This window comes from Simochromis diagramma, unplaced genomic scaffold (genome assembly GCF_900408965.1).
Source record: "Simochromis diagramma unplaced genomic scaffold, fSimDia1.1 OVJJ01000669.1, whole genome shotgun sequence".
Taxonomy (NCBI): Eukaryota; Metazoa; Chordata; class Actinopteri; order Cichliformes; family Cichlidae; genus Simochromis; species Simochromis diagramma.
This window is the reverse complement of record NW_024387458.1, coordinates 2,913,732-2,926,021: the sequence shown is the minus strand read 5'-3', so window position 1 is coordinate 2,926,021 and position 12,290 is coordinate 2,913,732.

Sequence of the window (12,290 nt, the reverse complement as noted above, 5' to 3'; positions counted from 1 at the left end):
ATGCTTTGTCACTCAAATCCACAGATTGTACTTGTGCATCTCATATGATGAAAGCTTTCTTGACAATCCTCTCGAGGATGCCAGCCTCCTGCACCGTCTCCTACCACAACTTCAACACAACCACTCTGCAAACACTCAGCAACGACCTGCTGTGGCTTGCCCTCCTTTTAGAGGCCGTTGATGATCATCATATGGACAGCTTTCAAGTTAGCAGTCATCCCTGTGGCTGTGGCATGTGTTCATGCACTTAATAGATAAACAATATTTATACCATCTGAATAGCTGAAGTTAATTATTCTAATAAACTGAGACACTGGACTTCAAATTTTTATCATTTTTGATCATAATGATTCATAATCATCAAAATGAAAACAAATAAAGGTTTGAAGGATTTCACTTTACATCTAAAAATGGCAGAATATATGAAAGTGTAAGTTTGTTAAACTGATATTTGAATTTTTAAACTGTACTACTATATAAAAGACAGATGTAGCCAGTGTGATGTCACCTGTTGGCCTCTTATCTCTACATTTTGGCCACCAGCATACTGGTTTTTCAGAACTACAAGTGACCACATAGCAAGTGATACAAACTGAACGCAACACTGCAAACATGGTCAAGGTGTCTGTTTATTCCAGGGACTGCAGCTCAGCAGACAGCAATTAGCTACAGCGGCCAGTGTCAGCTTACAGGACTCGAAGCAGGTAAATAAACAAATACATTCAGACAGGTGAGTTATAACACGCACAGACACACAATGCAGTTTTTACAAAGGGGGAAATTATCCAGAGAGACTAAAGTATTTTTGTGCCAGGTTCTAAACTTTTAATGGGCCAGCTTCAAGTGACTGACACCGGCCTAACGTTTAGTCCAGAGGTTGCCAGTTTCACAGAATACAAGAGTGACGGCACCAGAAAGCACTCCTGCAAATATAGACAATTAGATGGAGAGGACACATACTGTGTACATGAACTGTAACTTGCTTGCTTTTGCAGTGCAGCCCCCATGAAAATATAAAAAATGTTCCATTGATTCTCTTAAAGCCCTTTTTATTTTTAATTTGTATTTTGTTCCAGGGAGTTTTGCTAGCGTGATGCTTGCTGTGGTTTGACCTCTCACGTGAGAGTAGACCCGCAGCACTTCTCACAGTTTGGTTTCCTGTCCTAAAACTCCCCCTGTGATGGAAAAAAATAAAAATAGTCGATCAAACCGCTTCTTATACAGTACATGCGAGAAACAGTCTGATGGCAAAATACAGATAAAAGCAGCACGATATGCATCTAATACCGCTGCTTGTTTTTGTCTTCAGTGAATTGACCAATCTGGCAACAGGTGGTTTGTCTTTATGTGATCCAGAAAGCTATTAAGATCATAAGCGCTTTATTAAAGAGTATTTGTGTTTCTAATCCGCCCCTCATTGATGTGAAAGCTGAAATACTCCAAGCCTTAATTCGGTTATAACCTTTGTCAGGTCAATATAATCAGAAAATGCTGTTTGCATGAGTTTCTTATTCAGGGTGTTGCCTTTAATGAAATTAATACTGGAAATATTACAGTCCATGTAAATGTTATGTCTGTGCACAGCTGCCAAATAAAAGGGCTGACTTTTGGCCAGGTTCTTGTCATGTCCAAGACAGGCAATGGGAAGTCATAAAATAAGCACAGAAGATGATGTATTACATGTAAAAAAGCTTTGAAAGGGCAAAAAGAGTCTCAGTCTGACAATGAGATCATAAAAAATAAAATACTTAGAAGAGAAATGTTTTGGGTCTTTGGCCTGCCATGCTCCGTTATTAAACACATGTCCTCCTGATCTCACAGCTGTGTAGGTCATTAGCAAACAGTTGCACGGGAACCACAGGCCCTGCCAAAACCTCCGCTGCAAGTCCTGCTGTACATCCTGGGGTCACGGCAGGCCTACGGGCGCGGATCCATCGGAGGTCTGAGACTTACATGAGACACTCTTACAAAAGTGCTGCTGCTGATGACAGATCCCCGAGGCTGGAAAGGATCATGGCTGCCGATTCGTGACCTGACGTCTGAATAGTAGGAAGTCAACAGCACTCAGTGGCACTCTCACACCAAGGTCAGCCAAGCCTGTGAGGTGGAGCTGTAGGACTCGAGAGCTGGACACACAGACTACTACTCAGACTTACATAACCTGAGACTTGAAAGCTAAAACATCCCGAGAAAAACGTGACCTGGTAAAATCCTAAAACAACAAACAAGAGTCTGCGGGGACTGCGTGTGAGGCTGGAAGTGTGTCGCGTCCACGACATGCTGGAGTAGAGGTAATGAAAGGAACGTTTTTAGGATTTATGTGCTTTTGCGTCACTGGAGCGCTCAGGTTTTCTTGCGGTGCTGCTTCTTAATCATGACTGCAGATTTTAGCAGTCATGATTATATATATGTATATATATATAATTTTTTCAGAGCTTTCAGTGTAGATATAGTTGTGACATGTAACCACAGACTGTATGTTAAGGATGGACACAGTATGTTTAACTGAATATTTCATATTTCTTAAATATTTGTAAACACTGAATTGGAACAATGCTGGATATTAGGATCAGATTGTTTTGTGACGTTTTAAGCCTCCCAGTTTTATGTTTATAGGCACCTTTTTTAAGTATACTTGGAGCAAAATGGACTTTTAAAAAATAAAATTCCATCCATTCCATTCTTTAGCTCCATCCATCCATCCATCCATCTTCTTCTGCTTATCCAATTCAGGGTTGCAGGGGGCTGGAGTCTCTCCCAGCTGGTACAGGACACACCGATCTCTCACTAACACATAAACAACCATTCACGCACACATTCACACCTATGGCTAATTTAAAATCACCAATTAACTTAACCTAAAAGTTAAACTAAAGTACTTAACCCGGGGTGATCGTGGCTCAAGAGTTGGGAGTTCGCCTTGTAATCGGAAGGTTGCCGGTTCGAGCCCCGGCTCGGACAGTTTCGGTCGTTGTGTCCTTGGGCAAGACACTTCACCCGTTGCCTACTGGTGGTGGTCAAAGGGCCCGGTGGTGCCAGTGTCTGCCAACCTTGCCTCTGTCAGTGCGCACCAGGGCAGCTGTGACTACAATGTAGCTGCCATCACCAGTGTGTGAATGGGTGGCTGACTGAATGTAGTGTAAAGCGCTATACAAATACAGGCCATTTAACATGTTCTGGGACTGTGGAAAGATCTTCTTGCTGAGAGTCAACTGCACTAACCAAGCTTTACACAAACGTTCCAGAGTGCACTACTCTGTACATGAACTTAAGTCATCAAATAAAGGTTACCAAAATAAAAGAGCAAAGCAAGGTGAACACTGCTGCATGTTAATCTGTGTGTGTTGCCATAACACAGGGGGGCGGTTTGTGTATATATCAGCACAGCCAGCATGCTATATCTTTAAACATCCTGTCCATAGCATCTTTCCTCTGAAAGAAAAGAGCTACAACAGAAGGGCTTAGAATAGAAACAGCCCGCTCCTGCTGGTGTTGTGTAAACTACATTAAAAACATGAATGGGATTTTAACAAAGAGCACACTCACACTTTCTTTGTTCCTTGAAAACCATACTTCCAAAGAAAATACATCTGCTCAGGGGTCAAAACATCTTTGACTTGATCTGTGTCTTTGTGGGCTTATGGATGTGGATGTAATGCAGTGGATGCAAGTCACTTCCTCCTGCTGCTTTGTGTGAATTTTAGGCATCTTCATTCAAATTCATTGGTTGAAACTCCCATTTAAGGAGGAATGGTTAGCACAGTAGCCTTTTTGTTTGGAGTTGGCCTGTGTTCCCCATGCCTATGTGGGTTTCTTCCAAATACTCTGGCTTCCTCCACTGTCTGAGGACATAGTTCATGTTAGGTTAACTGATTATTCTAAATTGGACATGAATGTGAAGTGCATCCAATTAAAGCTTTATTTAAAGAGCACCAAATCCCAACAACAGTCGCCTTAAAGTGCCTCAAGTGTAAAGACTCTACAATAATACAGAGAAAACCCCAACGATCAGACGACCCCGTATGAGTAAGTCCTTGGTGACAATGGGGAAGGAAAAAATTCCCTTTAAGGAGGAAACAAAATGAATGGGAGCTGGTTCCACAGAAGAGGAACGTAAGGAACTGCTACTCACATCCGTGGCCCAGATAAGCAGTAGAAAACTGATGTTTGGATGAGAAATGCAATATTTTGCTATTCTGCATTACTATGATGACAAATTTAGTCATTGCATTCAGGGAATCCTGAAATGAGACAACATATGTAGTAAAAAAAACATGAAAATACTAGCCAATAACAACTCACAGCATGGGTTATGTTCTTTCCAACAATCTCACTAATACAAAAAAGCTACTAGAAGGGCTCTACATCATTACAACCTGCAACGTCCTTGTTTATAGTCACATTTTTGTATCTTAGTTTCACAGCCTAATTTTCTCCATCAGTTACCTCTGAGAGACAAGCTGCATGATAACAATTTGACAAGTATGTCAATATTATCTGTTAATTATCTTTGTCTGTATTTATACTATTGACAACATACACCAAGGTCTGCATGTGTGTGTTTTTGTGTGTGTCTATGCAACCTTGAAACATTCTTTTCCAGTCAATACTGAACTCCGTCCCCATCCGGATAAATTCTGCACCCCCGCGGGCGATAGTTATTCATCTTCTGCTGTTTTTCCCCGTGTTTTTACAATGTGCACGGTCAGCTCTGGTGACTGTTTAGAGGGGTCCGGCTGAACGAGACCACAGACTGTGTTGATACAGTTGCCTACCCTGAGGCTTGACAACAGTCCCTGAAGAGAGGGGCCAGAGAAATGGATTAGGCCCGTAGCACTGACCTTCTTTTCTCTCCACTCCCCAGACTGAACAGACCGCTGTCCTCACAGCTGAGCTCCGAGTCAAGTCACAGCCCTGCTGGTCACATCCTACTAATCTGCATTTCTCCAAATGGATGATGATTATTTACCTGCCGCTTATTTGCACGTTTAAATTTGATGTCACCCCTGAATGTTTTCCTAGAAGCGTCCCTTACATGTGAGCAAATCAGTTGTGAGGAATATCCCCGGAGATTTTGAGGACACTGACAGTTTGCATTGTTGCCACTGAGCAGACTTTACATCATCATAATTATGTTGAAATAAAGGACCAATTCCAAGTTTATCTGGGCAGATGCCATGGAACCTTCTCACCAATCACACAGATTTGCACAACACACAAGACCACCCCACAGCAGAGGAAGCACTGTAGATCTCTCACACATGAAGGAAAATCTGAGTCATTGCTAACTTCCAATAAATCAGTTTGAATCAGATCAGAGTCCAAGCACATTCCTGCTGTTATAGTGAAGAATTTAACACAATTTCTAAGCAAATATACACCATTAAAAAAAAAAAAAGCTACCCTGGTGCCCTTAAACAATGAGAGTGGAAAAATATTTTGATGACAAACGTTTAAAAACTATGGCAGTGATTCAAAAGTACATCTGGCTCCACATGGACTGCAGCTTGAGGTCCAAACAACATGTCAAGTCAAAGCTACTGGGAGTAAAAGTCATCATGTCTCCTCACATCCTGATTCCATCATTAAATAAATCTAATATGTGATCTGGCTGCTGTAACTCAGTGCGGTCCCAGAGATCTTTCCAATGTGAAAGACAAAACAGACATTCAAAGGGTGCTTGACCACACCATAGGTGTGATATTATTTACCCTTTCCTTCCAGTGTTCACTTCCAGTCGATTCAGTTTTATTTACAAAGTGCTAAATCACAACAGCAGTCACCTCAAGGAGCTTTATTTTGTAAGGTAGAGACCCGTATCATTCTAAGACCTACAGTAACACAGAGAAAACCGAAAAATTTAATGACCCATTTTGAGCAAGCACTTGGCGACAGTGGGAAGGATAAACTTCATTTTAACAGGAAGAAACCTCTGGCAGTACCAGTCTCAGGGAGGGGCCACCATCTACCACAACAGGTTGGGGGTGATCGGATGGAGACAGGACAAAAGACACACTGTGGAAGAGAGCCATGGTCAGTTAGATCAGAAACACAAACTCTGGGTCTGAAAAACAAAAACTGCACTTCCTCTATTGGTCACAGGCCGCACCAAAGTGAGTCAGTCCTGTATTAAAATACCCAGGTGACTTCTGGATGGATAATGGATGGATGGATATAATGAATATAGAAAAGTAATGCTTTGATTGACAGAGGCCAGTGGAGTTGACTGGTGTCTATTAGGGTCACCTCCATTAACTGGAGTCACTGAACTGGTGTTTATGCTGTTGGAACATTTAAGTTGACTAATAATTCAATTCAGTTCATCTCAGTTATATCCATATGGTGCCAAATCACAAAAGCAGAAACAGTTGCCTGAAGGCCCCTTATATTCTAAGGTAAAGATCCTACAACAACACAGAGAAAACCCCAACAATCAGATTAACCCCCTATGAGCAAGCAATTTGGTGACGCTGGGAAGGAAAAACTTCCTTCTAACTGGAACAAATGTCCAGCACCAGTTCAGGAAGGCTGGCCATTTCCAGAGCGAGTCAAAAAAAAAGGTGAGTAAAACACTCATTGCACCATGGAAACCACTCAGCAGCCTAGACCTATTGCAGCATGACTAAGGGAGGATTCAGGATCACCTGATCCAGCCACAACTACTTAATAATAATATTAATATGGCTTACTTTCTGATACAGACCATTTAAGAAGTTTGTCCTTCTGTTTTGATGAACAAATTGATAGTATCTGATTATTTTTTAAAGAACTTATTAGCCATTTCACTCACTGGGCCCACGTCCTCATTTGAGGTTTGACAGCGTTTTAGTAGGTAAAGTTGAATGGATTGGACATGAATTGGGCTGCTGTTTGAGGAAGGCCTCAAAGGGGACTGGTGGTACCTCAAAGGCCTGGCAGATCTCCATGTACTAAATAGAAGTGAAGAAGTTAAAGAACTGAAAGGGGGATGGAGTGCGTAAATGAGAACAAACAGCTTGTAGAAGTGGGGGAACATATATAGATAAGAACTGGAAGGAGCATGTTTGGAGGCGTGGTCCAGCTCCTGAAATTCCGACACTTTATATCCAATCTGTGTGGCCAGACCTGGTGGATGCAGTTTGCTAACCCAGCTAACCAAACAACATTCAGTGATAAATTAGCATTCCATCTTTGCCTCCATACAAGGTAACTTCTGTCAAGAAAAAAACAAACCCAAAAACACAAGCCAAATGTTGAAGCTTCAAAATGCACACTCCTAAATCAGTGGGTGACATCATAGTGGCTACATCGAGCCTTTATAAAACTCAGCAGTACGGTTCCAGAAATAAAAGTCCCACTTGTGTTCTCCACTGGGATTTTGATTACGAACCATAATGTTTTAACCATCCAAACTAGACCTACTGCGCACTATGGTATTGTGAAATGATGGTATGCCCCTGTAGAAACCACAAGGCCGTATGATACCAACCTCGTCTTAACAAAAACATGTTTTATTTGCAGAATTGTGGAAAAGAAGTGCTGTACTCACAATCCTAAACTGAAACAGATTGTTGGAGGTCGGTGTTACCATTGAAATGTTTGACGCTGCATATGTCAGGTAGCTCAGCGAGAAAATTCACAAACCGCGAGAGCGGTGACTGCAGTCACGAACGAAGCACTGCGCAGCATTGATAACAATACATTACTACACAGACAACACGAACTGCAAAATATCTTCAAAGCAAAAAGGCTGAAAGTTATTTTCTGTTGTAATTATGTCCACAGTCTTGCAACGTTGCATTTTCCCCCCTTTCCTTGTTTTGCTTTTTGTTTTAATCCAGATCAAATATTTTCATCATCAGTCACCTTGTAGCTGCTAACATCAATCGAGGAAATGAATGTGAAGTTCACTTCCTGAACTGGAAGTCTTAAAAAGTGTGTGATCCTCGTTGAGTTATGCACTATTTATAGTTAAAATACCCAACTTGCAGAAGCAAACATATTGTAGTAAATTAATAGCTGATTGTTCATCTTCTTCATGTACTAAAATTTTATTTTAACCCATTCCCCCCGCCCCCGTTTTTTTGCAATCTTTATTAACTGGAATTAGTACTCTAATTAATATGATTAAGTGAATTATGAATACACATTGCTACCGAAGCTGGCACTAGCTTAAGCTTTCCAGAATCAACTCTATAACTAGCTCTGTTACTGCTAATTGGCTGGAGGAAATAAAACAGTTTTATTGTGATTCTTCAGAAACACACTGCAAGCTGATTTGCTAAATAATTTTTTAAAGTCAAGCTTTAGTCTTATTTGAACTACGCAATAAATCATCAAAAAATAAGTCATTTTCATAAAAAAATCTATATTGTCAACACAAGAATGAGAAAAATGATTCAGTTGCATTCATTGCATTATGAATATTCATACATATATTTACAATATTCCAGAGAACATAGTCTAAGGAGCTTGGAAAGAAAAGCGTCTGGAGTTCTTTAAGTTGCTTGAAGTTCCCTACAACTGAAGAAGCTTCACGGATGAGAGGTGAAACGCAAATTAACCTCCTAGGATGCAAACTCTTTCATGGCATGCATTTTCAATTGATCTGATGACCTGATGAATGTAAAAAAAAAAAAGAATTACCTAATTATTTTTTTTACCCCATTTTTGTTTCTGAGAAAAATGAGAGCCACATAAGAAGACATTTGTTTTAAATTTCAATAGAACAGTGGCTGTATAATGTCCTCGTAAGTGGATATCAGGCCCTTGTAGAGCAAAATTTAGTATTTTGGTCTACAACCTAAAATGTGATGTCCACATATGTGGACGCCAGGTCCTAGAAGGTTAAAGAAGTCCAGACGCTTTTGTTTCCATGCTCCTTAGACTACGATGACCTGGAGACTAAGAACCTTCACAGACATATCCAGAGAACATAGTGTAACTGTGGCTTTGTTAACTATAACTGGCTCAGTATATCCTCAGTTTAACATAAATTCATTGTTGCAGCACTAAAGTGATCCCCTTAAACTGATTTTTAGTTTTAGTGTCGTTATTTTCCTCTTAGTCATGGATTCTGTCACTAGTTCACGAACATAAATGACGTCACGTTTCGTACTGACAGAAGATGCCACTAAACATGTTATTAAAACTTTAATATTAAGCACTTATTTTTTAAATCCAGCCTCACAGACAGAGTTACATCTATGTCAGGTTATGAGTGGTGTAGCCTTTCATGTCCCCTTTAAGTAAGAACAGTTAACACTTTGCTTTCTGTACTCTTTCAAAATGTTATTTCCTCTTGGACTCAACAAACTGTCCAGCCCGACCTCGTATGGGTCAACAAGTTCAGTTACAGACTGAAATTTAACAAATTATTTTATCGATCAGACTTTCATTTATCCTGTTATGCACTGGACTCATTCCAGTCTTAATGAAATTCATTGACTTTAAGCACCTTTACATCAAACGTAATACCCAACCTGCTGCCTTTAAATGTGTCCATGGCAACTTTGTTTCAAATATCACAGTTTAACGACTTGGGCCAGAGATTTTTTCCTTTTTAAATTCTCACCAGTCTTTGTGTCTCTGTTACCAAAAAGTCAGTGTGACATTTGAAATGTTTCAGCCAGCGTTCACATTTTTGCTTCTGCCTAATCAAAGCTGTAATTTAAGTTCTCCACGGCAGATCAGCCAAGTTTAACAAAACAGAAATGAAGCACTACAAATGCCACATCCACGCCAGCGTCTTAAGTTAATGTACCATGGGCTGAAACCTTTGTAAAAATGCCAGTGGATTGATTTTTAATACCAGATAGAGCCTGGTCTTTGTACAGGGACCTCCAGTGAATAAACGGATGACTCTGGTCCCGCCAGTATTGGAAGAGTTTGTGTCATCTTGAATTCACCAGCATCAAATAACCTGTTTTGGATTTTAAAGTCAAATCAGTTTGATTTACAGGCCAACAGCTCAAACCACAAGTTCTTCTCAAGGTGCTTTATAGCCTGTACAGCAAATACCATCATCTTCGATCCTCTATTTAAATAACAAATCCTCCTCAAACAAAGTGAAGGACTCAGTCTCTGGTATTGGAACAATTTCCACATCAAACCTGCTGCCTTTGCTTTTCTTTCCGCTAATTATCTCCATTACACCGTATTAGGATGACAAATGGAGACAAATACACTCAAAGTGTTATGAGCCTGAGCTATTCTCGGACTATTATTTAACTTTCAAAATAAAAGCCAAAATATTCCCTACCACAGCGCTGTTTTCATTCACTCTACACCGTTAAGCTAGAAGTTGGAAAGGAGCCACATGCACCTATTAAACACTCAAAGCGAATCTAGCGAGCTTCTCTGATAGACACAGACCCTCTGTAGTGATTTTGTAACACCATGGAGATCACATGTCACTGTTACTACAGTTGTTGCTTTGTTTATTTGTGTTGCTCCTCTTCTCCACGTCTTTATTTTCTTTCCCTCCGCTGTTAAAGGTCGCAAGTTGATTTCCTATTTCTATCTGGAAAACAAGGGCAACTTTTTCCACAAGGCCACTGCTGTGTGTCGTTAACTGTGCATGCAGACAACGTGAATCATGTTTTTGATATCAGCGAGCTGTTTCAGTGAAGTCAACTCTGTCCCCCCCCCCCAACTTATTGAAAACAGCACCCTGGGTAAGGCGAGGGGACAGCTGCGTTTGTCAGTCTGTCGCACACACTGAGATCATTTGCCTCATTTTAAACCACTAATTAATAAATAACACTTTTGTGCAGTTCTTACAGCAGGTTTTGCAAAAACTGTTTCAGAATAGGGGTGTTTAATATGTTTTACTCTAATAGCTCTGCGGTTGCACTGTCATTCAAAATTGGAAAAACTGCAAGTTTGCAAGTTTTGATGGAAAAACATTTAGAGAGCAAAACACAACATAACACAGTGGATGCACTGGAATTTTGGGAATATGTTTCACCTGAGATACCAGGAGTACTGAAATGAAAATGCTGATTTATTCAGGTAAAGAACAAAGAAGCTGAGATGGTGAGGAAACTAGACCCACAACTAATCAGAAACCCAAATAGTGTGTTGACCACATAAACAGCCTGACAGCATGTGCAAACGAATATGCAAGGTGATCTGACAGCAAGTATTCCCAGATGGAGATTCCTCGTGCAGATGGAAAAATTCCTGTTCCGTGAGCCATTTGCCAGTTCGGTTAGTCATATAGGTCTGAGCTAATAGTCAAATAAAGAGGAGTCGTAAAGTCAAAATCTTGGATGTTTCCATAGTAAAAATGCATCCTAGCTTATACCGTTATGGCAAAGTCATCCATACATATCGACTGTACGACAAGTTTAACAATTTTAGATGGAAGACACCAAAACAGTGATAAGGATTTTACTGGGAATTTTGTCTTTTGTGTGAGATCTGTGCAAAGCAGTAGCTGAGCCATTACTTAGCAGACAGCAGATACTGACATTTTTTGGAGAAGAATGGCTGCAGCGGTGTGTGAACCATTAATTCTTTTCTTATCTGATGAAGTCTTTCTCTGCAAAAACCTTTTGCAACTAATAATTCCATAAAAGAGTGCTTCGTTTTATTTCAGTGTTGATATAATCTCCTCTTATTTGGTCTTGATTCACCGCAGTTAATGCAAAGGAAAAATGGCAAATTATTCAGCTGTGGCTCAGGAGGTAAGGCAGGTCATCCACCAACTGGAAGGTCATGGCTTGACCCCTGATTCCTTCAGGCTGTGGGTGAAAGTATCCTTGGACAAGATACCGAACCCTGATATTCCTCTGAGGGATCCACTGCTTAGGCAAAGGATAAAAAAGCACTTTATGGATGTAAACATTGTTTGAATGTGTGTGTGAGTAGGTGAATGACTTGTAGTAAGAAAATGAGGAGAAAAGCATTATTTAAGTACAAGTCCATCAATATGACCAGGGTAGGAAAGACTAGGCTTAAGTATGGTCGTTAAGACCAGCATGAATTTGAATCTGTAGACTGGTCTGAATGACCAACTTCACAGTAAGGACTAGGCCTAACGTGTGCAGAGAACCAGCTATCAAGCAAACAGATATGAACAGTAAGCTGGAAGTCATGGTTTAAAAGTAACATGTGTATGTTGCACTTAAGACCTAAAATTAGCAGCCGTGACTGCTAGAATATTAAAAAGGCACTGATCATTTTTAGCTTCATTCACTCTATAATACCAGGGAAAGGCTCTAGCACCCAATGGGACGCTGAACTGGATATCCAACTAGGGGGGATGGATGGATATCTTTATTCTTGGATTAAACTAGACTGGCTCA